General features: G+C 41.2%; 1 long non-coding RNA gene across 1 annotated transcript; it reads right to left on the minus strand.

The window, feature by feature from the left end:
• Nucleotides 1–4,170: 4,170 nt before the first annotated feature.
• Nucleotides 4,171–25,335, minus strand: LOC122434587. The gene is made up of 3 exons (XR_006267420.1): nucleotides 25,249–25,335; nucleotides 21,764–21,859; nucleotides 4,171–4,307 (listed from the first exon to the last, which is right to left on the minus strand). It is a non-coding gene; the product is annotated as an uncharacterized LOC122434587 (long non-coding RNA).

Raw genomic sequence — 25,335 nt, forward strand, 5'->3', positions numbered from 1 at the left:
ATGAAAGCAGAACATGAAAAAAATTCAAATGTAATTTCTTTTCCACCATTTATACTTAATGGCCCTATAATCACTTTCATGGCCTCAGTTTCTCTGCCGAGTCTCCAGAGGGTCTGTGGATTAGTTCATGTCATAGAGGTGCTCTCTGGCAATTGGAAATGCCCAGCAAGAGTGGAAATGTCTGTTATCATAAAACATGCATTTCCAATTTAGGTTATTCCACCATGTGTCCTCCACAGAGAGTCCAAAATACTCTTCTAATTTGAATCAGCCCAGAGGGTATAAACTAAAAGAAAGACTCATGGATGGAAAAATAAAAAATAAAAAAGACTGACCCTGAACTCAACTTCTTTAAATGACTTTTCTTGGGGAACATTCTATTTCATTTGGTCATCTATGGGGAAATGGAAAAAAGGGCTGAAGGATGAAAGGGAAGAGAACACAAAAGCACTCCGAGAGGTGTCCAGGAATTTCTTTTAGCTTGAGAATTCCTGGAATATGACGTTGATGGGGTTGAATTTTTCCACTTGGCTTAATGACAGTTTCTGCCACCTTCCCAGACATTACCTTGACAACCCTATGTTCTTGAGAATTCGTTAGCAGGCTCTGAACAGAGTAATCACACCCATTTAGTTATCCTCTATTTAAAATTGTATTTGTACATGTTGGCTTCCAACACTCTGAAGGGCATTTGGAACTCTATGGGTTGCATGAAATTGGACTGTGTAATGTAGTATATTTTCCAGCACCTCATAAATTGTACTGTATTCATATATTCACAGTGTAGAGATATCTCGGATTCTCTTTGAAATTAAAAATTATTTTCCTCTCATTTCTCCTTGAATCCAACTGCCCACATTCCCAAGCATGTGAGTAATTGAGTGAGCAAGGGAGGACTGAATTCCCCCCTCCAGGGGTGATCAGATACATGGGCGGCTTTGGGGGGTGTAAGGAGCCAGGGCTTTGTGAGTCTGGACAGCTAAAGGTAGGTGCAAAGACAGAGGTGGAAGCAGCTAAAAGAACAGTAGTATCAGGACCTGGACACCTGGGGTCTAGAAATTTCCACAAGCCAAAAAGAGGATGTTTCTCTGAGCACAAAGTTCTCTGTGCAATTAACTTAGAGCATTTAGTGCTTTGTATTTTCCTCTTTGTGCTTCCAGTTTACCAGATTTGTGTGCAGCAGCTAAGAAGTAACAAGAAAGTTCTAAAAATTGACACATCATTACATTCTGAGTCCCTCCCAACACAGGGAGGTTTTATGACAGATGCTGCAAAGACCTGCCTGCCTCAACCGTGCTTGGAGGCTCAGGTCAGGGCCTCCATCATTTCACTTTAGTTTTTTCAGGAGATGGACCTTAAAGTATCTCACATTTCCTGTTCACCATGTCTGTCCTTCATACAGCACCTTGATTCCCCCGAGAGCATCCTGTCAGCAAGGATCAGTCAGTGGAAGCCAGTCCACCCTGCAGTCCTACAACTCCGTCCAGCTCTGAGCTCTCCCCACCTCAGACTCAACTATGAACATGGAGTTCCCAGAAACACTGATGGGAATGAAGATTATAAAGTCCAAACTGTTGAGTATACCCAGCATGGGGCTGCCTTTCCCATGTGCTCACAGGGCCACAGCCCAGGTCCCAGGGGCCCTGGGTCCACGCAAAGTGTATGAGGAAGCCAAGGTCAACGAGTGGATTTTTTTTAACTTTATTTTTTAATTGGAAAATTGCTTTACAATTTTGCGTTGGTTCCTGCCGTCCAACAATGTGAATGAGTCTTGAGTACATTCATATCCCGAGTAGACTCTTATGCTTTGTTGCCCTCAGTGAATTAGAAGCCAACTCTTCATGTCATTGGTGCAATGTCCATCCAAGAGGTCAGAAGTCTCTGCCCAACTGGGATTTAACCATGCATGACTAATACCCCACTTTTTCTAGATAGTGAGCTGCTGTTTCCATCTAGAGGTGCTGATGTCGCCACAGTGCCTTGGCTCACTCCCTGGTCCACTGTTAGACAGAAACTTACCTCTCCTAATCGAAGAAGAAATGAGGACATTTGGCGGTTGAATGATTTATATCTCAGAGGCAGCCTCACATATTTTTAGAGTTATATCAGTGACTAAAACCACACAGTAAATACCTCCAGATTCAGAGAACTCTTAATTTAAAAAAAAAAAAAACACACAAACCTTCAAATTCAAAGAAACCTCTTGGTCATTTCCATAAAACACAACTGATTTGAAGAACTAAATTACTCCAAAGACAGCCTTAATGAGGACCACCGCCTCCCCACCCTGAATGGAAATGGGTCCAAATTTTCAGATCTGATGAACAGAAAGGTATATTGTTTGATGATTTTCTATGCAAATAATGTCTCATCTATCTCAGCAGCCTGCCATTTCCACAGCAAACGCATTTGGGGAGTGAAACCATATTTTCCCCATTATAAATTTTTGTTTTAAATGAAGCCTCACTCCCTAAAAGAGAAGATAAGCATCTAATTTGAGAACCCTGGGAGTTTCAAGTTAGAATTTTGATCATGCAGCTAACTGCCGTCTCTGGCTGAAAATGTCTGGCCGTCCATACACAAAGGCACATTGCTCTCAGCTTGTCATGTTTTTAACTTTAATCTCTGCTATAAAAAAAATGGCATTGTTGGCCCTTGAAAAGCTTCAACTGTCAGAAGGAAATATAATAACCTCTCCTGCATAGAGGCCAGGTGTCCTGCAGTAACAAGCCTGGTGACAGAGGGGTGAGCCATCTCTGATGGCTACGCATTGGGGATCTCGCCGGGTTGCAGTCAGATGCTGAGAACCCTGGGCTGAGGGACACTGGGCCAACCACACTCTCTCACACAATGAGCTGTGCTGGGCAGGGCGAAGGGGAGGGACTGCTGGGAGGCTTGGGAAATACAATAAGCTTGATCTCTCATGTGGGAAAATCCATGGTGTTTAATAGCTTCATAAAGTGGCGTGCTTTTGTCTCTGTATATAAAGTCCCCAGTAAATTCTTACATTACCAACACTATAAAATGCAGCAACAGAAATGTTGAGCTGTGCTATGTGATCCCCAGTGGCAAAGGTTAGGAGGAACCCAAATTCATAATGACTTCCAAGAAAATACTATTAGAGTGTAATTTAAGCAGGCTTTGCAGCCATAATTTTCAGCGCGATGTGGAACGTGCTTTCGTGACGTACACACCCCCACCATAATGGTAATGCTTCCCAAGGAAAATTGACAAGAATACAAAAGATGAAAGGTCAGGAGGGAAACGAGGAGTGGAATCATGGCGACAACTGGCTCTGCCGCACAAGTTCAGGGAGAGAAACCACATGTTGTTAGATGCGATTCCATGATAACGTGGAATGGTCCTCTCTCCCTTCTGTCAAGACATTGGTTTCTGCAGAACTGTAATTTTGGTGTGTACCTCGAGCCATGATTTAAGGCTGAGACAGGCATTTCCATTTAATCCTCAAGGCTATCACTCACACTGGACACTTATCTTGATAGGGAGCCCTGCTTGTCAGTCAGAGTTAGATGAACGTGGTCATCTGGATTTTTCCCCGAGACTGTCTTCAATGCATGAGCATGTGTTAACTTTGCTGTGTGCTAGGGATCTTCAGTGAGGAACGGAGCACAGACTAGGGATACGTGCATGAGAAACTCAGAGAGAATCCTCTACTACCCACTAATTTGGGTAGTGAGGTATTATGTTTATTTTAATATAATATAATTTATATATTAATATATATATATATAGGATTAATATAGGATTAACCTAAGTGCATCGATTTTCTATAATGAACTTCCCTGGTGGGACAGCAGATAAGAATCAGCCTGCCAACGCTGGGGACAGTGTTTGATCCCTGCTCTGGGAAGAAGCCCGTGGGACACAACTACTGAGCCCAAGCACCCTAGAGCCCTCGCTCTGCAACAAGAGAAGCGACTGCAATAAGAAGCTGAAGCATCACAAGGAAGAGTAGCCCCTGCTCACTGCAACTAGAGAAAGCCCAGGTGCAGCAATGAAGGCACAGCACAGTCAAAAATAAAATTTTTAAAAAGAAATATTAAAAATAAATAGGTAAAATTAACTGCAATAACATAGTTTATTTAACCCAATATATAAAAATATTATAACAACGCCTGTGACAATGGCTATCATCAAAAAGAGCCCAAACAACAAGTGCTGGTGAAGATTTGGAGAAAAGGAAACTGTGGTTCACTGCTGGTGAAGATGTAAGCTGAAGGTTTCTCAAAAAACTAAAAAAAACAGAGCTACCATATGACCCAGCAATTCCACTCCTGGGTATATATCTGAAAAGAAAAAAAAAAAAAGCCAATTCAGAAAGATACATGCACCCCAATTTTTATAGCAGAATTAATTACAATAACCAAGACATGAAAGCAACCTAAGTGTCCATCAACAGATGAACAGATGAAGATGAAGTATATATATACATATATGTACGATGGAATGCTACTCAAACATAAAAAAGACTGAAATTTTGCCATTTGTAGCAACATGGATGGACTTGAAGAATATTATACTAAGTGACATAAGTCAGAGAAAGACAAATATTGTATGATATCACTTACATGTAGAATCTAAAAAATACAACAAACTAGTGAATAACAAAAAAGAAGCAGATTCACAGATATAGAGAACAGACTACTGGTTACCAGTGGGGACAGGGGGTGGGGGAGGGGCAATATATTAAAAAGTACAAACTATTATGTAAAAAAATAAGATAACAGGATATATTGTACAACCAGGGGGATACAATCCCCCATTTATAATAACTTTAAATGGAGCATAAACTGTAAAAATCATCCATCACTATAGTATACATCTGTAACTTACACAGTATTGTACAACTATACTTCAATAAAAAATTATCAAAATATATTATCACAAATGTAGTCTATATAGAAATTATTTAAAAAAAAAGAAATTATTGAGATGTTTTATATTCTAGGTTTTATTGTCTTCAGAATCCAGTGTGTGATTTATCAACACAGCACATTTCAATACAGACTAGTCACATGCCCAGGGCTCAGGAGCCATAAGCACTAGTGGCTTCTGTTTTGGACAGGACAAATTAAGAAGCTTTGTCAAAATTGTAACCAGGCTCCCTAATATTCAGATCTTGTCCTCAACGACTGCTGACTGATGAAATTTGAATGACTGGTATTAAGTACTGCATGGAATCCTTCCCCAGAACTAGTAGTCACAATTCACTGCAGAGAAAAGGCACCAGGTCTCCATATCTTAAGCTCAGAGGACCACTGACTTCTGGCAGTTTTATTCTCCCCCCAGAGGATGCACTGAGAGGGGCCCCATCAGTTCAGCAACCCCCACGTCAGAAGACATCAAAGAGGCCATGATGAGGGATACAGGTTTAAAGACATGATGTGCTCTCATCCAGGAAGCGGTGGAGCTCCTGGACCCAATTCCTTCCCCAAACCAGGGGAGAGAGCTACCTGAAGACCCTCTCACAACCACCTGCAGGAGAGCATCCCTTTTGGAAGTAGAATAATTTCTTAGCTACTGCACCTGCAGCCCTGCCCCAGGGCACAGGGGTGGAAAGAGGAGCCCTGGGGAGAGGTGGGATATTCATGTGAACAGAAAGAAAGGGGCAGTTCCTTCCTTTGCAAGATGAATTGCAAGAGGAATCCCACCTATGCCTGGAACAAAGGTCAAAGATGTGGACTGAAGGCCCCTGGAGCTGCAGTTTGGAGTCAAAAAGTGCTGGGTCTTAATACCATTCCAGGGCTTACATCCGGAGAAAAACAGAATTCAAAAGGATGTATGCACTCCAGTGTTCACTGCAGCACTATTTACAATAGCCAGGACATGGAAATGACCTAGATGTCCATTGACAGAAGAGTGGATAAAGAAGATGTGATACATGTAAATGATGGAATATTACTCAGCCATTAAAAATGAATGAACTAGTGCCATTTGTAGAGATGTGGATGAACCTACAGATCGTCATACAGTGAAGTAAGTCAGAAAAAGAAAAACAAATCTCATATAATACCACTTTAATGTGGAATCTAGAAAAAATGGTACAGATGAATTTATCTGCAAAGCAGTAATAGAGACACAGATGTAGAGAACAAACTGATGGTTACCAAGGTGGGTGGTGAGACAAATTGGGAGATTGATTGACATATATACACTGCTACATATAAAAGAACTAATGAGAACCTATTGTGTAGCACAGAGAACTCTACTCAATGATCTGTGGTGACCTAAAGAAAAAGGAAATCTAAAAAAGAGTGGTTATATGTAAATGTCTAACTGATTCACATTGTTGTATAGCAGAAATTAACACAACACTGTAAAGCAACTGTAGGCCAATTTAAAAAAAAATAGTGCTAGGTCTTGCAATTACCACCTGCAGAGATTGCTAGAGCCACAATCCTCACTTTGGGTTTTAGGAAAAGGGAGCTGTGAATGGCCTTGGGTAGCAGTACTGCCTTAAAATGCACAGGACTGTATTCTCAACACAAGACTGTTGAAGTAAGTGCCAGAAATGACAGAAGTCATGAAATTAGATTTAGCTTCATGCAGGAAAGTCGACTGACCAGAGGGAAGCAGGACACTGATGAGCAGTTATTGCAGAGAGCAAAGTTATCTGATCTGCAGCCTATGGGTCGAAACTCCTCCAGCATCACTGTCTCCATAAGTAGGATTTTCACTCAATGGATACAGGAAATTGGAGACACTATAATTATCAGGGCCTAAATCATGATGGAGAAATTTTTCCATATAAATGAAAGCTGTGGCCTTACAGAAGAGACTATTTCAGGTTGAATTACTGTTGAGAAAAAGAAAAAGAGCTCCTTGTCATCAAGGAGCTGGAAGTCCCTCCCAGCCAGGCCCTGGTGTTGTTCTGTTGAACATGAATGGTTTCACAGAACAGCAGCATCAGTCAAGATCACCCCGTGACCATGATGGATCAAGGCAAAAACAAGAGTCCTCTGCAGTCATATCTGAACATCGACAAAACACCAACGTCACAAACAAAAAAATCTCCCCCTCTCTCGGCTTATGTAAGTAATTGCTGCTTCTTTATCAATTACAGCTTTGGCCTTGTTCTCATTGTCCTTCCCCCAACTAAGGTTTATCTCTGACATCCACTCCCAGAATGACTGCTGCTTCCTGGATCATGCCACCCAGTGCCAAGTCCCGCAGCTTTATACCCTCTCCAAGGTCACTGACCTCCAGTTCAATTTGTGCTGTGGGTGTGCTTGTAGAACAGTGCTCCAGGCTCTGTGAGTGTGCACTCAGGTCCTCATGTGCATGCTCAGTCGTGTCCAACTCTTTGTGACCCTATGGACTGTAGCCCACCAGGCTCCTCCATCCACCGGATTCTCCAGGCAAAAATACTGTAGCAGGTTTCCATTTCCTCCTCCAGGGGATCTTCCCAACCCGGCGATCAAACCTGTGTCTCTTACATTGGCAGGCAGATTCTTTACTGCTGAGCCACCTGGGAAGCCCACCTCAAGGTCAAAGCCCATAGTAAAGTATGTCAGAGATTCTCAGGACTACTCCTAAGTCTGGGGATTCACTAAGACTCACAGGACCCAGCATGTAGTCATAATCATGGCTGAAATTGGGTACAGTGAAAAGATACAAAATCAGCCAATGGAAAAGTGGATGAGTGAAGTCCAGGGGAAACCAAGCTCCAACTTTCAGAGTCCTCTCCCACTGGCTCACACAGCATGTGCTTAATTCCTTCAGGATCAGCTGAGCTATGTCAACACCTGTGACATGCCATCACCAGGGAATCGCAGAGACTCAGTGGCCCATGGTTTTATTGGGGCTGCTTACACAGGCACTTCCTGCCTAGCATGTACTGACATTCCAGACTCCCTGAACACAGACCAGTGCTCAGCATCAACCTTACTGCTGGCACAGACAGCTGAAGCACAGTATGCCACTTTTGTCAGTGTGGGAATGGGGGTAACATTCCCAAACTGGATTCCCAGATGAAGGCCAAAGACCAGGCTGGCAAACAGGTTTTTGAAAGAATAGCAGGCTCATGCCTGCTTTGTTAACTTTCTGCACAAGGCATTTCTCTGACTCAGATGCCCCACTTGGCCCCAAGGTGTGCAGTGTCCCTTTCTGTGAGTAAGTAACCCAATTCATTCAACTCCAAAGACATCACTTTGCTGACAAAGGTCCATGTAGTCAAAGCTATGGTCTTCCCACAGTAGTCATGTATGGATGTGAGAGTTGGACCATAAAGAAGGCTGAGTGCCAAAGAATTGATGCTTTCCAATTGTGGCGTTGGAGAAGACTATTGAGAATCCCTTGGATTTCAAGGAAATCAAACCAGTCAATCCTAAAGGAAATCAACCCTGAATATTCACTGGGAGGGCTGAAGCTGAAGCTCTAATACTTTGGCCACCTGATGCAAAGAGTCGACTCACTGGAAAAGATCCTGATGCTGAGAAAGGTTGAGGGCAGGATGAGAAGGGAGTGACAGAGGATGAGATGGTTGGATAGTATCACTGACTCAGTGGACATGAATTTGAGCAAGCTCTGGGAAACAGTGGAGGACAGAGCAATCTGGTGTGCTGCAATCCATTGGGGTCACAAAGAGTTGGACATGACTTAGTGACTGAACAACAAACCGTGTTCCTAGGGGTCTTTGTCTGGAGGTTACTAGCACTGTCCAGTGCCAGCTGGCAAGAATATTCAAGGGAAAGCCTGAAATCAGTTCCAATCTGTCCAGTGTTACTGCGAGAAGGCCCTCCAGGTCTGAGGCTGCAAATCCAACCCAGCAGCAAGACCACAGATCACAGGGAGCACAACACTAAGGAAGTAAAGCAAGTATGCCTCCTAAGCACTCACTCCACCTACAGGCATACACTGAGCACCTACTGCAGACAGCATACCTGACCTGTTAGGAACCGGGCTGCACAGCAGGAGGTGAGTGGCGGGTGAGCAAGCAAAGATTCATCTGTATTTACAGCCGCTCCCCATTGTTCGCATTACTGCCTCAGCTCCACTTCCAATCAGATAGCTGGCGGCATTAGATTCTCATAGAAGCATGAATCCTACTGTGAACTGCACATGTGAGGGATCTAGGCTGTTCACTCCTTATGAGTGTGTGCTAAGTCGCTTCAGTCATGTCTGACTCTCTGTGACCCCATGGACTATAGCCCACCAGGCTTCTCTGTCCATGGGATTCTCCAGGCAATAATACTGGAGTGGGTTGCCATGTCCCCCTCCAGGGGATATTCCCAACCCCGGAATCCAACCCACATCTTTTATGTCTCCTACATTGGCAGGCGGGTTCTTTACCACCAGCACCAGAATCATCCTCACTCCCCACCTCACCCCCAACCCTGGTCCATGGAAAAATTGTCATCCATGAAACTGGTCCCTGGTCCCAAAAAGGCTGGGGAGTGCTGGCCTAAACAATAAGCTGTTTGCCTGAGTTATTCTCCAGGAACTTGGAATCAACTGTGTCCAATTGGAGCTGAACTGCTTAAGACTGGATAGGACCATTGACCCTCCAACTGGGCATGAGCGAGTGTCCATGACTTGACATCAGAGGACCAAAAACACCATGGTTAAGTCACACTAAGTACCTCCATGTTTGAACATGCAGAGGCCTGTGGCTTAGTCACACATGCCCAGAATGACACTCTCCACCTATTTCCAAATCACCTTCCCCCACCTTCCCCACCCCTTCAGACCGCCCTGCTGCTTTAGTCATTATCCCATAAATACCCTGAGCCCCTTGCATTCAGGGTGAACTGGCTCTTTGCTGCAAACCTCAGCATCTCAGTGTTTGCTGCTTGGCAAGCCAAAACACATGTGGTTCAGTAATAGTTTCAAGCAAGGGAAACTCAACTCTGCACATCCTAAAGTGAAGGCACATTTATTTGGAAGTTGAAAATGCAACTGATCAACTGAATGGGACAGCTGTAGAAATAGGCCCAGAAAACTGGGGGCTGGGCGGTTAGGGAACAAGAGAGGCCTGGTAACTGAGAGAAGTGTATTTTATACCCTGTTCGTCTGGTTTCTCATAACCCCTGTCACAGGCTCATCCTTTTGTCAGTGAACGTCCCTCAGCTCAGGAAGCACAGACCAGGGTTCCCAGGGCTCCGCAGGCAGTGAAGTGCAGTCACTACTCTCGAGGGCATCACAAACTAACAGGGGAGCAATAATCATGTAAGAACTACCATAAAAGCAGTAGTCATGTAATAGCATCCATAAAACACTAATGGAAGTAACAAAAAGGGAGCAATTAGTCCCACGAGGGGGGCACAGGAAAGCTTTAGAGCAGTGTCTCTATTGCCTGAGAAACACTCTATTTCCTCACCTTCTCGTGTCTCAATTCCCAAACCAGATTGCGAGCTATTCAAACATAGGGAAGTATAATTTCTCATCACTTCACAGCAAAGAACCCCTAGCATGGTGTGGGAACTGGATTCCGTGTCTAGGATAGTCAGCCTCAAATTAATAGCTCTCCCTCCCTGAGCAAGGGTGCTTCTCAGCAACCTTCCCAATGAAGTTACAGCAATCGACTGCATTTGACACAAAACAAAGGTGATTCTTCATGGCTAGCTTAGGCATACTACAGAAAAAAAATAAGTTTGCTTTGAATCACTGGCCTTTCATACACTTTTAATTCCCCGATTAATACAACACAAGATATCAATAGCTCTCTTCAAGTTAACTCCTTTTATTGATGATACTGATCTCCTTCAGTAGCTCATCGGAATTTGGTGGAATTGTTTTATCTACACTCGGAAACTAGGGACTTAGGGAGGGGAGCTTGTAAGATGATTTAATTTTCCACTTTCATCACTTAAATCATAATGTCTCATTTTCGATTTTTTTAAGTTTGTATGAAAAGTTCCTTTTGGAAACCAGATACTTTATGCTGGTTCAGTGGAGTATTATTTCCACTATTGCAAAAAGTGATACCCTAGCAATTAAGTTGGTGAGAAGCGTGCTTCTTGACAGGGGTAGTTACAGTCAGCTCTGACCAAGTAAGAGGGGAGGGAACCACAGGGTGGGGCTTTACCTGGTACATATGTCCCCAGAAAGTTCTAATCCCTCTATTCCAGTGGGGTCTCTTGCCTGAGTAAATTCCTGTTGCTTTAAGGTATGTGTTGTTATTTAGTCCCTCAGTCATGGCAGACTCTTTGGGACCCCATGGACTGTAACCTGCCAGGCTCCTCTGTCCATGGGATTTCCCAGGAAAGAATACTGGAGTGGGTTGCCATGTCCTTCTCCAGGTGATATTTTCAACTCAGAGATCAAATTTTTGTCTCCTGCATTGGAGGCAGAATATTTTTTTTAACCAATGAGCCACTAGGGAAGCCCTTCAGGTATGTGACTGTTCCCCTAAAGAAAGGTGGGAACCCTAGGTTTAGGGACAGGGGCCAGCTTGCAGCTTAGAACCAATACTCAGGTGTGCAAACCTTGATGGCGAGCTTGCAACAAGGTCCAGTTCATGACCCTACCTGCAGCAGGCTCTCTGATGGATGGTGAAAAGAGAATCTCACCTCTCCCTAACAGCACTGACATACCAGCAAAATTCTTCCATTTTGAAACAGACAATCTACATGGTGTCCATCCCTTCTGTGCTGGCAACCTAATCCTGGCTCAGTCACCATAAAATCCTTTCATTTCCATTTTCTTGATGAGGATAAAAGGAACCTCAAGCATTTCAGTAGCTTATTTACCAGCACCTTTTTGAATCAATATACCCTCAGGGAATAAAATACAGAACGGAATATTTGCCATGCTTGTCATCTTTCATTTTATTATGATTTCCTTTGGGCACTTAATATTAATTATTCTCTTTTCCAGTATTCATCATGGATTGAGCCTTCCATAGACTCACCTTTTTTGGTAAAGTATTTCATACCCACCTTGCTTTTCCCTCCGGTAAAATATAAAATCCAGTACTCACAAAACACTCTTCTAATGGAAAATAGAATTAGGAGCCCAAATCTGGGCTATCAGAGTGCATAGTAAGGACTTCTGTGAATGACCCAGCAGTTAGTTTCCAGGCTCCTTTAGTAATAGAGCCAGGATGATTTTTCTATTTAAGGTCATGTCTTCACATGGTTCTTTTTGTTACAATGCTAATACTAATAAATCCCTTTTAAAATTTTTGTTTGCATCTAAGTGTTTAATCCTCATATTCTGTACAATGTAACTTACACTTTTAACTCCTTTCCCAAGTTGTAATCCTATCCTTTCTAGAATTCTCCACATGTCTTTTTGACCACTATTTGGTAATCACTTTTGGCCTGTATATGTCTATTGGGAATTATAATATCTACCTCACTGAATTGTTTTGAAGGACTCAATGAGATAAGTGAAACTTTTTTGATAAATTGTCTTTTTTTTATTAGCATACACCAATAAAATAGATTTCACAAAAGTAAAACTGGGAAGAAGACATTTCTAGTTGAAGTGGAATAGTTTTTAATCTACTCACAGCTAGTCCCATATAATCACTTTTCTCTGTTCTTATGTATGTACCAAGCCTTAAACATGTAATGAAATATGAAACCTGGACTACTGAAATATACTTCAATGGCATTTTTTAACAGCAAGCTCTGTATCCTTTTGGCAGGTAGACAAAACAAACTCTGAAGTCATTTTCAGTTTTAACCTTCTATGATCTTTCTTAAGAAAGAAGTATTCCTACACTTCAGAATATTTTTATGAGGATGCCACAAGGCAAGTGAGGAGCAAAAGATAGAAGCCTAGATATTAAGGGGACTTCTCAGAAGGAAAAGTGAAAAGGCCTTGTCTATGTGCACACATAGCAATGAGACCATGTATTAAAGCTTCCTTTAGCCTGGACTCTATTTGAAAATATTTTTAACCCTATGTATTAAAAACATGAAGTCAATGTAATACACCACATTGAAGAATGAAAAAAAAATCATATGATCATCTCAAATGATGCAGAAAGACTTTTGACAATTCCCACTTATGATCAAACCATGGAAAAAAAAAAACCACCTAGGAATAGAAGGAATAATTTCAATATAATAAAGGACATATATTCAAAACTTGCAGCCAACATTATATACAATGAAAGGTGGGAAATGTTTCCTCTAAAATCAGAAGAAAAGGCAAGGATGCCCACTTTTACCAGTTCTATTCAATTCTATTCATAGTAATGGAACTTCTAGCCCAAGCAATTAAACAAGAAAAAGGAATACAAGACATAAAAGCTGGAAAAAAAAGAACATTACCTCTGTTAACAGATGACATGATATTATATATATAAAGCCCTAAATATTTCCCTCCACCCCACAGATTAAGACCATAAACAAATTCAGCAAAATTGTCCAATACAAGATCAGCCTGCAAATATCAGATCTTTTTCTATAAACAATCCAAAAGGAAACTGAAAAAACAATTCCATTGATAATAGCAAAAAGAAATACTTCAGATTAAGCTTAACCAAGGAGATTAAAGACTTTTAAACTGAATACCATGGAACAATGAAGAACTTAAATACACAAATAAATGGAAACATATCCTGCGCTCATGGGTTGGGAAGACTTAATATTGTTAAGATGTCCCTATTACCCAAAGTGATCTGCAGATTCAGTGCACTCCCTATCAAAATCCCAATAAGTTTTTGCAGCATAGCAAAATCCATTCTAAAATTAATAACAAATTTCAGGGGACTCCAACAGCCAAAACAATCTTCAAAACAAAGAACAAATTTGGAAGTCCCATTCCTCCTGATTTCCAAACTTACTAAAGTTACAGTCATCTAAACAGTGTGGTACCAGCATAAAGACCAACATATATACTAATGGAATAGAAGAGAGAGCTCAGAAATAAATCCTTGCATATATGGTCAAGTGAACTTTGAAAAGGAGTGCCAAGATCATTCAATGAAAAAAGGTAGACTTTTCAACATATAGTTTTGGAAAAATTGGATATCCATATGCAAAAGAATGAAGTTGAACACTTATACCATATACAAAAATTTAACTCAGAATAGATCAAAGACTTAAACATAAGAGAAAAAATTACATAGCTCAGAGAAGAAAACATGGAAGAAAAGCTTCATGACTTTAGATTAGGAAATGATTTTTTGGATAGGACACCAAGAAAAGAAATTTGATTAACATGAAAATTCAAAATTTCTTGATAGATAAACAACAAGGACCTACTGTATATATAGCACAGGGAACTCTACTCAATATTCTGTGATAATCTATATTGAGAAAAGAATCTAAAAAGGAATGAATATATGTATAACTGAATCACTTTGCTGTACACCTGGAACCAGCAACATTGTTAGTCAACTATACTCCAATAAAGCTAAATTGAAAAAAATATTTTTAATTCAAAACTTTTGTGCAAAGGACACTATCAAAGTGAAAAGTCAATTTATGGCATGGGAGAAAATACTTGAAAATTATCTATCTGATAGAGGGTTAATATCCAGAATATATGAAGGACTCCTGCAACTCAACAACAACAAAAGAAATAATTTTAAAAAATGGTGAAGGACATAGACATTTCCTCAAAGAAATGAATGGCCAATAAGCACATGCAATGACACTAAACATCACTAAGCATTAAGAAAATGCAAATCAAAACCATGATAAGTACTTCCCTGGTGGTACAGTGTCAGTGCAGGGGACACAGGCTCAATCCCTGGTCCAGGAAGATTCTACATGCCTTGGATCAAATAAAGCCAGGTGCACCACAGCTACTAAGCCTGCAAACCGCAACTACTGAAGCCCACATGCTGTAACTACTGAAGACCATGCACCTGTGTTCTCTGAGAAGCGAAGTCACAATGAGAAGTTCACACCACAACCAAGGGTAGCCCCCACTCATCCCAACTATAGAAAGCCTACATGCAGCAATGAAGAACCAGCAAAACCAAAAATAATAATATAAGAAGAAAAAAACATGAGATACCACTTCATACATATTAGGATGGCTATTATCAAAAACCAGGAAGTAAGTGTTGGCAGGTATATGGAAAGACCCCTTTTGGGTTTGGTGGGAATGTGAGCAGCTGCTATGGAAAGCAGTGTGGCAATTCCTCAAGAAAATTTAAAATAGGATTACCACATGTTCCATCAAATCCACTTCTGGATACATATTAGAAAGAAATGAAAGCAGGGGTTTGAATATTTGAAAAGCCATGTTCACAACAGCATTATTCACAGCATGTAGAGGGTGGAAGCAACTGAAGTGTCTATCAACCAATGTACAGATAAACAAAATGTGCTCTATACCCTCAATGGAATATTACTCAACCTTAAAAATTAAATTCTGACACAGGCTACAACATGGATGAACCTTGAAGGTATTATGCTAAGTGAAATAAGTCATTCGCCACAGGACAAATACTGTATGATCCCACATGATTCCACATGTTTTCTATTTTCTACCTACATAAAGAAAATACAAAATTAAATAATTCTACCATTTGAGATGCTCTTGAAACAGTAACCAATATGTGAAACTATTAAATATAGTGTTCCTATTTCACACACATCTTGAGCCAATAAAGAAATATACACATTTTCAAGAGGTTAAATTCATACTTGGGCAAATACTGAGAACCATTTGATCAAGGTTTCTTAAGCTGGGGTTCAGGCAGGCCTTAAAAGTCCTGCAATGTAATACATATATTAAGTGTGCAGATGTGATTTTTTTCCCTTGAGTCCATGGTTTAATTCAGATTTTCAAAGGACCAGGACACCCCAACACTTGAGGGTGCTTGAAAGCATTGTGACCTTTAGATTGGACTAAAAAATCATGCTGCCCTGGAGATGGGGAATTAAGTGAGGCAGAGAAGACAAATGCAGACCCAAGGCAGGATGAGCTACCATGGCGTCTCCTGGTTCCCGTTTCACTCTTCAGTTCTGTTTTCAAAGTTCTGCTGCATATGGCGATGCAAGCACACAGTGCTGCCTTCACATCCAATTCATGTGTATGTGATTATGGTAACATTCACTGGGAAAAGACCCTGTTGTTTTCATTTTTATTTCATTTGCTTGATTATAATTAGTTTTAGCTTATTATTTAGTGGGTAGGAAGGGGATTTTTGCCATTGCTGCTGGATAAAAAGGAAGCCTAAAATTTTCATCATGAAAAGTTCTTGATATTTGTTTGGGAGTCTTTAGTTATGGTTTTCCAACTATCTTCTGATAAGATTTTGAGAAGGTGTTTTAGGAGGACACATGGAGGGAAGGAGAAGCCAAGCTAGATCTCCAGATTACCAACCAGGTTCAAACAAAGCAGATTTGCTTTGGAAGGACTGATGCTGAAACTCCAATACTTTGGCCACCTGATGTGAAGAGATGACTCATTGGAAAAGACCCTGATGCTGGGAAAGATTGAGGGCAGGAGGAGAAGGGGACGACAGAGGATGAGATGGTAGTATGGCATCACCGACTCAATGGACATGAGTTTGAGCAAGCTCCAGGAGTTGGTGATAAACAGGGAAGCCTGGTGTGCTGCAGTCCATGGGGGTGTTGCAAAGAGTCGGACACAACTTAGTGATTGAACAACACACACAGACACTAGAAGATATTATGAACACTTTTGAATTATATAAACTCCGTCAAGTTTGTATCAGTGAATAGAGACTAGATTATACTACAGCAACAAACAGCTCCCAAATCTTAGTGCTTTACTCAACAAAAATCTCACTCTTTCTTTTATTATATGTCCAACAACAGTTTGTACTGATTTACACTCATTGCAATCACTTAGGTAGCCAGTTTGATGGAAATTCCATCTGGATATTCTTCCATAATTAACAAGCTAGGCAAAGGGTAAATAAGTTACATACTGACTCTTCAAGCATCTCCTCCCATTTATTTTTAAACCAATCCAAGTCATTTGGTCATGCCTACCTTCATAACAATTAGAGGAGTGATATCATATGGCATGTCAGGAAAGAGAAGAAAATTAGAGTATGTGTGACAGCACTAAAAAATCTCTATATTGCCTATGTTATTTAAGCTACAATCAAGTGAGACATGTTTTTAGTAGTTTCAAGTTCTGTTTGGGATCATCTAATCTTAGAGGGGCTTTCCTGGTGGCTTGGTGATAAAGAACCCACCTGCCAATGCAGGAGACAAGGTTCAATCCCTGGGTTGGGAAGATCCCCTGAAGAAGGAAATGGCAACTCATTCCAGTATTCGTGCCTAGAGAATTCCACGGACAGAGGAGCCTGATGGGTTACAGTCCATGGAGTTGCAAGACTCGGACACAACTTAGCCACTGAACAACAGCAACTATCTTAGAGGAGGATAAAGTGTGTATCAGGAATTTTCCCACAAATTATTATTAGAATAAGGTTAACAAGTCAAACTATTATTTATGATTCATCCAGTGACTGTATTTTGGCATAGAGTGTATTCTGTACCAGTGGTAACTGGGGTACCAGTTGGTATAACCCTAATTTAGGGAGACAAATTCAGTCAGCCATTTACCTAGTCATAAAATGCTATGACTGGCTGAAATTGTCACTCTAAATTGGATAAAGCAGTTGAGCCACAGTTAATAGACCCATCCTTCCATTCTGGATGTCTCTGGCTGGATCTGAAGAGAAAGTAAACCAATGAGAGGAAAGAATTTGGAGCTCTGGAAGGAAGGGGCCAGTGAAGAACCACCCCACCTTTCCTGTAATTAACAAGAGTGGTGGGGGGGAGGGCATGGGGAAAGGCTAAGATCACTGGAATCAAGGTGTTCCAGCCACCATGTTCATATTTCCCAAGACTCAATTCTCCTTCTCTCCTTTTCTCACACAGGACAGATAAGGACAAACTCTCATGACCCAAGCATGGAACATGAGGGGATTAATAACACAATGGTGTGAGCCACACCCTCAAGGAAAGAGCAAATTGTCCTTTGAGGAACATTATCACGGAGCCAGGGTAGGAGTCAATACATAGTAGGCTTCTTCCCCATGCCCACCTCCCTTTTAAGTGCTTTGTATAACCATGGTGTAATTTGGTGGAAACATACTATTTTGGTTGGTCTTTGGAGTACTGAAATAGGTCGAATTTACATTCCTCAAGTTACTACAAAAATATGATGCACAATATCCAACATTCATTCATTTATTCATTCAACAAATATCCACTGAGTGGGCACTCAAATTTAAACATGGTGGATTGAATGCACCTATTACCCACTGCTCCTTTCTCCAATTCTTAGAAGACAGCTTCCTACCTGTGCCCCCTCCCCCAAAATTATATATAACATTTCTACAACTTGAAAATGGTTGGTTCAGCTCCCCATTAACACAAACCTGCACCCCTTCCCCTTCCTCCAATTCTTTCCTTGACTCTCATGACAGTTAAATACATTCAAAAAAGGCAAAAACCCGGGACAATGAAGGAAAAGAGTTAATAGGAACAAAATTCCAGCAGCTGGTCAACAGATGGTGATGTTAGTTGATTTATTAGGCCCAAGAAAATGGGAAACTGACTCAGCAATGGGGAAAGCCAAGGGAAAACCAGTATTACTTCAATGTCCAAAGGCTTAGAAATTGATTGGCCCAGACCACACTCTACCAAAAATGTACAAATGTAGAACTAATGGTAGAAGGGTTCCTAGAATATTTATTTAAGAAACAGTTAAACTCTAAGATCCTCTCAACAACTAAGGATCTAATGTCCACTTAACCCAGAACCAAAATGAGTGTTTATTCTTAGAAAAGAGACAAACAGGGAGTCTCCAGCCTGGGAAAGTGCTTCTCAACTTGGGGTGATTTGGCTTCACAAGGGACATTCAGCAATGTATAGAGACATCTTTGTTCCAACTGGGGAGTGGGTGCTATTGGCATCTAGGAACCAAGGATGCTGTCCAACATCCTACATCACACAGAGCAGCCCCATCATAAAGAATCATCTGACCTCAAATGTCAATAGTGCCAGAGTTGAGAAACTCGAGGTTAGAGAAAGGATTCCACATTGGAGAGAATGGAATGAACATACATATTCTCAATACTGAGACACCAACACTATAACTTCTGCCAGCTTCCCACATTCAGCTCCCACAATGCTGTTCAGTGTGCTTCTCCCACATAGGGCTATAGGAGTCCTCTCAGAGAAATCTTATTAATTTCAGAAAAAAATGTCTGAAGACACTGACATCAAAAGGTCTCAACAGGCTAGTTGCCTTAGAACTGAGTCTACAGTAAAGAGCTTCCTTGCCAGTCTTGGCACCCCACTCTTATACATCAGCAGTGAAGGACTGCCAAACATTTGGGAGAAGTGGCATATGATACAAAAGGAAGAAATTTAGAGCTATGCAAGGGAAAGGAAAATTCAAGGAAATTATCATCCTTGGAAAAGGACAGAAAACATCACATGCATGAAACAAGGACCGATGTTATGAAAAAGGAACCCTCAAAATAAAAGTAATGGCTGTTAGAAATTTAAAGTATAATAGCAGAAATCAAATACTTTAAGTATTTGAATGGAAGTGGAGAAAATGTGCCACAAAGTCACCTTAAAAGACAAAGGAAAATAGAAGAAGAAAAAATGAGGGTGAGGTGACATAAAATGTCCAAAAACACAAAACTGAAAAAAAAATCAGGGTTATAAAGTGGAGAACAATGAAAACAGGGAGTTGGAAATTATTAAGTAATCTGAGAAAAATTTCCAGAAACAAGAGGCTTCATTTTGCAATTTGCAAAGGTTCCCTGCAATGCATCCAGGGAAATGCTTGACTATAGATTCACACCAGGTCGTCTCATCATGAAATTTAAGACCACTAAGCACCAAGAGAAGATGGTCAAAGTGCCTACCAAGAGGAAGGAAAAAGCCTTAATTTTGACATAAAGGATCATGAATCAGAGTGGCACTGAAATTCTCAAGAGCAACACCAGATCAAAGCTGAAAGATACTAAAGTGATGCTTTCCAATTGCTGAGAGAAAATGACATTTGGCATGGGAATTCCATAGCCAGATAAAGTTATCAGTAGAGCATCACCTTTCCAGCCATGCACTGTCTCAAATGTTATGTCCCATGCACCCATTCTTGGCAATCAATCGAGGGATACACGCCACCACAGAAAGGAGTGAAAGCAGAGGAGAGACATAAAACCGAAGTGAGACTTCAGAAGGCATTTGATACATGCCCAGAAAACTAAGCCAACCAGAAAAACTAAAAGACTGTTTCTACTATTTCTACTAAAAGACTACTTCTAAGTGTTCTAACAACAGTTGGGAGGGCTCCATTGTCAACAGCATCACCTCATGCCAACTCTGAATCTTGACCTACTCAAAATTATAGAATGACTCTTTCTAGGATGGGAGGAGAGGAGGTGTGCATGTGCAGTGGGGAGCAGGGGGCCAATGAGGTGGTGACCAAAAAAGAGAGAAAGTGCTCAATCTTCAACCTCCAAAATGGGAAGTCAATGGATAATGCAGAAAAAATTAAGCAGCAGAGAGATAAGTGTGTGACCTACAGGCATCAAGATGAGCTTCCAGTCAGCTGAGGTTAGTGCCGGTGGGAAGCAGGGAGTCAGAAGTTACTAGAGGGGGCAAACCTAGTGAACTACGGAACTTCTGCAACTCTGTGCCTGCATCACTTGCAGAATAACAATGACTAGACTGTACTTCTTGTACAGGCTCCTGAGTGTGTATTTTGTGACAGCCCCTGTTCCAAACTGTTTGGGGAATCCAATGGTTAATAACACAGTCTTCAAACGTTAATATGTCTCACTATGATAATGAATTTTTTTTCTTTTCCCTTACATTTCTTCTGATTTCCTTTATGTATCTTTGTTTCTTTGCTGTTAGGTGTCTAATGATTTATGATGTCTAGCTTCTTTGTGAATTGTACCTTTTATCATTAAAAATATCATCTGTTTCATTTAAAAATAATAAATAAATTTAATTAAAAAAAAAACAGTCTCCAAACTCAAGGAGTTGACATCACAGAGGGAAAACATGCTGCAAGTAAACAGCCCCAAGTCCAAGTGTCAATACATAAAGCTGATTCACTCACTGTGCACAGAAATTGAAACACTGTGAAGCAACTATATTCCAATGAAAATTAAATCACCCCAAAAAAAGAAATGCTAATAATCATAAGTAGGCATTAATTTGAGCTCTCATATATCACTATTGCATCACTGATACATAAGTGAAGTAAAGACATGTGCCAACACACACACACGAAAGGAAAAAAGAACCATAAAGAACTACTTCCTCCTGAAGATGGAAGGTTGAAAGAACTATCCGTGATGATTTTGTGGAGGAGCTGGAATGGGAAGGGCGATTTTCACCAGCTGCAATGAAGATACAGTGAAGAATAAGTGGGGCGCAGCGAGGACACACACAGAAGAACACTGGGATCTGGTAATGAGATGGATGTGTTTGCCCCTCGATACCACACGGACCCACCCATGTCAAGCTTCTCACGATCAATTTGGATTGTCATCTAAATGCCTTCAGTATGGCAACTGGAACCGAGTTTGTGGTTTTTGAACTGAGCTCATGATTGTCAAACCAACACCAGGAAACCAAGAAATAAATCAATAAACTTCCCAGTGGAAACCTTGGCCTCTGCCGATCAAAGGTGAATTTCAGGCAGATCAGGCTCCCAGCAGCTGAGTTACATACACACAGAAGATTCTGACCCTGAGGCCCTGCCAGTCGCAGAAGCAACATCAACACTGTGTTCCCCCAAACATACTCAGGGCTTTTTCTTCCAAAGTGATTTTAATAAGTTGTTTTCCCCCAAAGTTGTATTTTATCCAACTTACTGTTGTCATTTTCACGTGACAGAGACAATGGATCCCAGGGAAGAAAATTGCCGGAATTCCAAAGGCTGGTTACTGCTCTCATTCTCCAGGCTGATGCTGAAATCAAAATGGAAAGTTAATAGAACCCCAACCGAAAACAAAAAGCCCCGCTTTCTGTATTTGGTCAAAATGTGTCTGATTATTATGAAAGTAAACTTCCAACACTAAGAAGGGCATCATCCAGATGGACACATAGGAGAGCTCCCAATCGAACCCTGGACACTGACCAGAATGACAACATGTGACGCCATTCTGGGTATTTCCACACACATGTATGTTTCTAAAACAGAACTGCAATCATTTAATGTATTCTATATAGAAACCTATGTTTTTCATATGGTTAACATTTTCCCCCTTCACCTCATCCCTGGTTTCTCAGAAAGGTTATGTGAAAGGCAGGATTTTCTTTACTCCTGCTCTCCTGCACCACCCCCCACCCTCCACCCTCCCCCGCAACCAGATGGAAAGATGGTGTGATGGCAAAGGTTCTCAGCCGGGAATCTAGCAACTTGGCTTTGACCTTTGAGTTCACTTGCTTCTAAGTGAAATGAATGACTGGAAGGAAGTTATTTCTGAGATCAGCTTTGGGAAGGGGAGAGCCCAGGCTTGGCATCAGAGCTGTGGATCACTGGCTCACCACTGACCAATGAAGGGATTCTGTGATGATCAATAAGCTTCACTGAGTACCACTGTCCTGCTCTGTGTGAAGGCACTGGAAGTAACTCGCTTCAACCAGCTGTTGTGGGGGCACATTCTTGTCTGGAACCCGAAGTTGAAGACGAGGGATGCTGTAAGTCTGTTGTTCATGACGGATTTGTTAAATGGCTCCAAACTGATGCTGTGACCCTTACTGCCCACCACCTGCATGCCAATGAGGGGAGCCCCAGCACAGACAGAAGGAGAGGGTCAGGAGTCAGTTCTCCTGCCCTTTGGGAGACCCACCCAAGTGATCATCGCCTCCTACCAGGGTAGAAGCTGGCCTCAAGGACTCTGATCTTTCCTGTGTCCCAACATTTGGGCCCAGGAGATTGGTACCTGACTCCGACCTTGCAGGGCAAGACTGGCCCAGATCCCATGTCCAGAGCTGGGCAGCGCTGTGTCTTTTTTTTTTTTTAATGAAACAAAGATAAATATTTTTAATGATAAAAGGTACAATTCACAACCATTAGACACCTAACAACAAAGAAACAAAACTACATAAAGCAAAAATCAGAAGAAATAAAAGGGAAAAGAAAAAACATATAGTGAGACATATTAATATTTTTCTGAGAATATTTTATCAAGTACAGAAAAAATAATAGGAGCATCTTGAATGATGTCATTATTTTAATATAATAGATTTATATTAATTTATATTGACCTTATATCTTACACAAATGTATTTAAAATTTTGTATTTCATACACTGTTATTAGATTTCCATGGGACATTTAGAAAAACTGGCAAAAGATAAACATTACTAAGTTTCAAAAAGTAGAATTTTTGTGTGTGTGATTCAGTTATATATATACACATATATTATTTTTGAAATTATTTTCCATTATGTGTTATTATAAGATATTGACAATAGTTCCCCAGTAAACCTTTGTTGCTTGTTTCATATCTATTTTTCTAAATTAGAAATCTAGCATTCTATTCACCCTAAGTCAAACAACTGGAAGCAAAATGTCACAAATTTTTTTATTTAGGCAAAAATTCATAAGTTTTCTAAAATATATATTACACATATTACTTACATATATGTATACAAAAGCTTGTCTACTAAGCTCAATAAAGGCTTGAGAAAGAATATCTAAAAAAGAGATGGAGAAATTGGAAAACAGAAACTAAATGAAATGGGAGCACTGAATATGAAATAAATAGAAAAAGTGAAACAAACTAGATAAAAGTAAAAGATCCTCACACAGTCAGTTGTCTTTAAACACGGCTGCTCATTAGAAGGGCTGTGTCTTCTTAAGGCCAAGGAGGTGATGCTGAAGGGAGCTAGACCGGAGGGACCTGCCCCAGCGCAGTCAGGAAACCACCAAGTGTCTGAGGTCCCACAGGAGCAGATACCCCACACCCCCACAACACCACCATACATGAGAAAGAGCACACTTTGGGGTGGCTACCCAAACAGGACCCCAACACCACATGGCGAGAGCATCAGACCAGCAGAAGGCTTCCCTCCCTCACCTCCCTCCCTCTTCTTGCTGGTTACCGTGGGGAAGAAGTGCAACATTCAAGATGGGCATGAGGGGCAGGGACCCTGTGACTTTTCTTTGCAGAGGTCTCCCAGCTGACCAGGTGCGAGGGGAAAGCCAAGTGCCTTTGAATTGCTTTTGCCATCAAAGTACCCATTTAGATTTGGCCCAGACCTCTTAAAAGCTATAAATGAGATGGTCCTAATGCCCAGAAGGTATCAAAAAAACCTAATCTGAGATATGATACGATGTGATAGGGGTGGCGAAGATGGATGAATCCCAGTACAGTTTAGCAGGAATGAGGGGAGGAAAATCCAATCGTTCCTTTAATAACCCTATGCCATTTGACTCACTGATGCTCACCTGAGTCTTGTTAAAAAGCAGATTCTGACTCAAGAGGTCTGGGACCAGGGTTCTCCACTGCTAAGAACCTCTCAGGTGACGCTGGTAATGCTGCCCACAGAACATGCTTTAAAAAGTACCAGTCTAGACCAACCGTCTGCAAATTGCAGCCGACTGCCTATTTTTGTAAATAAAACTTTACTAGAACATAGCCTTGCTCACTCTCATGCATTGTAAATGGCAATTCACACTTCAATACAGAACTAAACAGTCACAAGGGAGATTATGGCCCACAGAGCTAAAAATATTTACCATCTCGCCCTTTAGAGAAAAGGTTGACAGACTCAGTTATATTATCACGTTACTCTGTGGAGCATCTGATGTGCTAATGGCATGGGAGTGTTTTCAAATCCATAAAGAGCCCCACACATATTACACAGTTAAATTCTTCCATCCCAAACATGCTTTTAAAAGGATTTAACAAAAGGAAAGGTGATAAGGCCAGAGAAGGAATAGAACAACAACAAAGTGGTTAAATATAGATCAATCATCTGCTCAAACAGCCCCTTCACCTCCACTAGAGAACAAGGGGATCTTTTTTTTTTTTGCCATAAATGATAAAGTTCCTCTACAAAAACTGATTTCTTAGTGGCCCAACCAAGATGGTGACCCAACGGGGAAGTCCTCTGCCTGTTTTCTTATAAACACTGTCTTTCCCTAGTTTCCAGTCTAACTGGGCCATTGCGGGGAAACGCTCCTTTGCTGCTGTGTGGAGATTTGGGTGGCATTGGGCTGCACTCCGCAGGCCGGCAAGCGCCGTACTTGCCCAGCCTCAAGACCAACCAAAGAGCCCAGAGTCAGCGACCGGGACATCAATGGTTTAATAGATTAGTGGGGAGGGGATGGGCGGGATCTTACAAACCTGAAGAAAGGTCCTGGAGCGGCACCTCACCATGTCCCATAGACACCAGATATGATAGCTAGCACTATTCGCCACCCCAGGGAGAAG

The sequence above is a fragment of the Cervus canadensis genome, chromosome X, assembly GCF_019320065.1.
Source record: "Cervus canadensis isolate Bull #8, Minnesota chromosome X, ASM1932006v1, whole genome shotgun sequence".
Classification (NCBI taxonomy): Eukaryota; Metazoa; Chordata; class Mammalia; order Artiodactyla; family Cervidae; genus Cervus; species Cervus canadensis.